This window comes from Macrotis lagotis, chromosome X, assembly GCF_037893015.1.
Source record: "Macrotis lagotis isolate mMagLag1 chromosome X, bilby.v1.9.chrom.fasta, whole genome shotgun sequence".
Taxonomy (NCBI): domain Eukaryota; kingdom Metazoa; phylum Chordata; class Mammalia; order Peramelemorphia; family Peramelidae; genus Macrotis; species Macrotis lagotis.
Genome location: NC_133666.1, coordinates 526,089,396 through 526,094,326, shown reverse-complemented (window position 1 = coordinate 526,094,326; position 4,931 = coordinate 526,089,396).

Sequence of the window (4,931 nt, the reverse complement as noted above, 5' to 3'; positions counted from 1 at the left end):
AACCTTTCTTTTTCAAAATAGGAAATAAATGAAAAGAAAAAGTAAGGGGGAAGTTTATATCCTAGAAAGTGTTTCATCAACAGGGAACATAATCTCTCTTTCCTCCCACTGGATATAAATCCAACTGAGTGCTTTTTGGCCATCTATTAGATTCCTCCATGTTACTCTGAAATGTAGCTATGGGTTACTAGGAAAGAACACAAGATTAAGAACTGAAAGAAGAAATCCTAACTCTAAAATCTGATTCATTTCTTTCATTAACTTGGTTAAGTTATTTAACTGTGAACCTCAGGTCCTTTCTCCATAAAAAGTGGGCATTAGACTAGATAATTTCTAAATTTCTCTAGCTATAAACCCCATTATCAGTCTCTCATCTCATTAATTAGTGAATATATTACTGGAAAAAGTCAATCATATAAACCACTGTAATTGTGTCTGTATTTGATGGCTTTCATGCAATGCTCACTGTTGAGTCAGTTGTTTTTATAGTGGTTTAAACTATTATGCTCCCTCATACTTGAAGTTTTATGATTAGAGATAACAAAAATTATTCTTATGACTTATGATTTATCTAAAAATCAGTAATAAGTAAGGCTCAAAAAGCAAATTGGAACCAAATATAGCCAGATCATAAAAAGGATTTTGTTTTCAAGGTGAGGGGTTTAGAAGACCATGTGGATCTATTGAAGGGTTTTGAATACAGGTATGATATGATCAGAATGACATTCAATTACACATTTATTAAGCACCAACTATGTGCAAGACCCTACTATAATCATAAATAACTCATGAATGTACAATTATTTTGCTACTATTCAGTCATTTTCAGTCATGTCTGACTCTTCTTGGCAATGATAACTAGAGTAGTTTGCCATTTCCTTCTCCAATTCATTTTACAGATAAGGAAACTGGGGCAAACAGGGTTAAATGACTTGCCTAGGGTCATACAGCTAAGGCCAGATTTGAACTCAGGAAGATGGGCCTTTTTAACTCTGGATTTACTGTGCTACCTAGCTGCATTTCACAAATTAGCTTTGAGTATGAAGCAACAAAATGATTCAGTCCCTCATAAAAGTTGCCTTCCAACTGTAAGCATCTCAATGAAACCTTCTAATGAATTAGTTATCTGAGATATTATTTTGTTGGTACTTGAAAATTCAAGGTATGTAATATTGTTGCTTAAATTGAAGTCACCAAGTTCTGTTGATTCTGAAAATAGATGCTTTCATGTTCACCTGTGGTCTGTCATTTTTATGTGAGAAGCTGGGCAGTGATTTCATAATCATTCTCCTAGTCACAATTGAACATTGCATCGAATAAAGTGCTGGGTTATTTTAATGTTGTCTTCATTTACATTCTTATAATTATTGTTTAAATTATTCCTCTGGTTCTGTTTACACAGGTCTACTTAATTTTTCTCTTATTTCTTATGATTTAATAATATTCCATCACATCAGTGCACCACAATTTATTCAGTCATTCCCTCAAATGATGGGCACTTGTTTTCCTTCCAGGTAATTCTTCTGTTTTTATTATATCTCACATTTATCCTTTCCATGAAGTCAGAGGAATTGGCTTCAAATCCTGTCTCTGCTCTATCCTATTGTGTGATGTCAAGCAAGACACTGAAAAAAACCCTTGGAGCTTTGGTTTCCTTATTTGTTAAAGAAGTTGGATTAATTGACCTTAGTAGGCTTCCAGTTTGAAATCTATGATCCTTCCCTCCTCATCCCATAAATACTATTCTATTAATCTCACATGTAGACATTCCAGATTACCATAATGTCTCCCTTTCTCTGAATTCTGAATACTATTGATTATTAATCTTCTTTAAAACATTGCTTTTGGAGGCAGCTAGGTGGCACAGTGGATAGAGCACTGTCCCTGGAGTCAGGAGGACCTGAGTTCAAGTTTGACCTCAGACACTTAATAATTGTCTAGCTGTGTGACTTTGGGCAAGTCACTTAACCTGAATGCCTTGCAAAACAAACAACAACATTGCTTTCATAATATAATTATCTCTTTCAGAAACTTTCAATCATTTTCCATTAACTTAGAGAAAAAAACCCAGACTCCTTAAACTAGTTGGTATAGACCTGCTATAATTCATCTTTGAGCTAAATTACTAGCCTCATCATATCAATGGATCACAGACATAGCTAGAAGTGGTTTAGAGATTCTCTTCTCCCCAGACTTTGTTAAAATCTTTTCCTTCAGGGACATCTAGGTGGCTCAGTGGATAGAGCACCGGCCCTGGAGTCAGGAGTACCTGAGTTCAAACCCGACCTCAGACACTTAATAATTACCTAGCTGTGTGGCCGTGGGCAAGCCACTTAACCCCATTTGCCTTGCAAAAACTAAAAAAAAATCTTTTCCTTCAAGATCCTTCTCAGTTTCTACTTCATGGAATATTCCTTAGTTGGAAAAGATCTCTCACTTCCTGAATCTTTTATGACATTTTATTTCAATATCTCATTTGCCTGGAACATAATCTAATTTGTTATATAGATAACTGTATAGGTATCTCTCCTTTCACTATATTATAAGCTCCTTAAGGACAGTTGAAGTTATATCCCAGAATCTAGAATTCTTACCCTGGTACATTACATGTGTATAACCAGTGTTTACAATTAAAACCTATACTCTTCATAAACTATTTTTTTGTTTTTTTTTGCAAGGCAAATGGTTGATTAAGTGGCTTACCCAAGGCCAAACAGCTAGGTAATTATTAAGTGTCTGAGGTCGGATTTGAACTCAGGTACTCCTGACTCCAGGGCCGGTGCTCTATCCACTGTGCCACCTAGCATCTCCTCTCCATAGACTATTAAACTTATTCTGACATTCAAGACTTTTAATTTGCTTTTCAAACCTCATTTCCTCTTGTTCTCCTTAGGTAAACAGTTTGCTCTACTTTCTGTCCCTTGAATAGATTACTGTACAACCAAACTTTCAAAAAAATGAATATACCCATTAAATTTAATTTGCATTAGTGCCATTTTAAAAAATTTAGACAATCAATAAAGTAGTAAATCAAACATTGGTTTGTGGAAGATGCTAGATTACTGGGATTTAAATTCTCATACTGAAAATTTAGGCAATGTTGTCTTGAAAGCTGGTTAGGTTGGCTCCATTACACTCCTTTCTGAACCTTTCAATAACTATATGATGTTAGCATGTGAAATAACTAGTACCCAAAACCAATCCTTTTACTCCTTTTTTTTTTTGCTCATGGATGCCCTTAATCAAGAGAAAATAAAATTTCTTCTTTTATTTTTTTTCCTTACTGGGCTTGACTTTGAACTGGAAAATTCTCAAAACCTATTTTAACACTTCATGCTGTCAACTTCAGAGAGCTAAAAATCACTGTCTGAAAGCAATCTCCTCAGTCATTCTCTAGGGAGAAATGACCTACATCAGCTTATACTCCTCCCTCTAGTTCCTGAGTCTTGGGAATTACCTTGTCCCTCTGTTTTCATTCGGAATGAATGCTTTAATATATTTCTTTAATCATCTGTTGCATCAGAGGATATTGTTTCATGCATATTAAAGACATGAGCATGTAATAGGAGACTAGGGTTCTGACTAATAAAAAGGACTCAAAGCATGTCACTTGTCTTATTGCTTTTTTTGGCTTCAGGATAGATGTGCTTCATTTGGGAAATACTACTACTACTAATGGCATCACTGGTATCATTACTAATCTCAGTTCTTTTTAAAAATGTTATATCACCTTTTATTCTACTATGTTTCTCTTTTTCTCTTTTAAGGGGGGCAAATAATCTAGGTTTTATGGTATAATTTAAAGAGTGCTGAAGTAGGAGGCAGAGAGATGAATTCTAATTTGTTTTCTCTCCTTAACTAGTTGTGTGACTTCAGCCAAGTTATTTAATAATCATTCTTCATTGTTCAAAGGTAGATTTGGACTAGATGACTTCTAGTTCTAAAATTCTATGCCTATCATTTACAGCTTTCTCAAGGAAGAACAACAAGATAGTGCAGTAAATAGGTTTTGGGCCAGGAGTTAGGAAGACCTGAGTTCAAATCTTTTCTCAAATACTAGATGCATGACCTTCTTCAAATCATTTAACCCCTCTCTGCCTTGGTATTCTCTACTGCAAAATGGGAATAATAACACCTATCTCCTAGGGTTGTTATGAGTATTAAATTAAATCTAGGATAGGGCTAGTACAAAGTAGGTGATTAAAAAATACTTGTTTCCTTTCTTCTCAAGTAACCAGGTTTTGTGGCACTTTCTGAACAAAATTGATGTGTTAATCAGTAGGGCCTTACTTAAGGAATGATAATATTATTAGCAAAAGAGAATGAAGAGAATGTTAAGCAACTCAGTTTTGTATGAGAAATATTTCCTGTATCAAAAGCAAAACTGAAAATGAAATATTTTCAGGAATATTAATACCTTTCAATTCCAGGCTGAGTAAGGCTCTTCTTATATCATCTATAGAAGCTCTGAGGGTTTTTATACCACACACAATGCTAACAAGTTGGGTCCCCAAAGGATAGCTATATTCCCTACTTGGAATTCTTAGTGGTAACTATCAGGGATTGTCATTATTGTGCTGATCTATTGTCTTAAACCTCTATTCTGTTGTATTATTCCAAATATCAATCACCAGTAAAATTATAGCCCTTCAGTGTTATTGATACCAATTGATATTAATTGGCTTTTACGTTGGGTTGGTTATCTACTAAAACAATATGGCAAGAATTAAAATATAAAAGTATTGTGTTTTCCTGCCACCTTCATCAACAACTTGGACTGTGAGCCCTTTTACCAAAACACTTTGGCCTCTGGGGAATGGGCTCAAGTTTAAAGTTGTTGCTACTAAGCATTTACCCCAACTAAATCCAATTCTCATGAATGAATTGCTCCTTTGCCAGTGCCTTGGCTACACGAGTTCATCTGTCAGCTG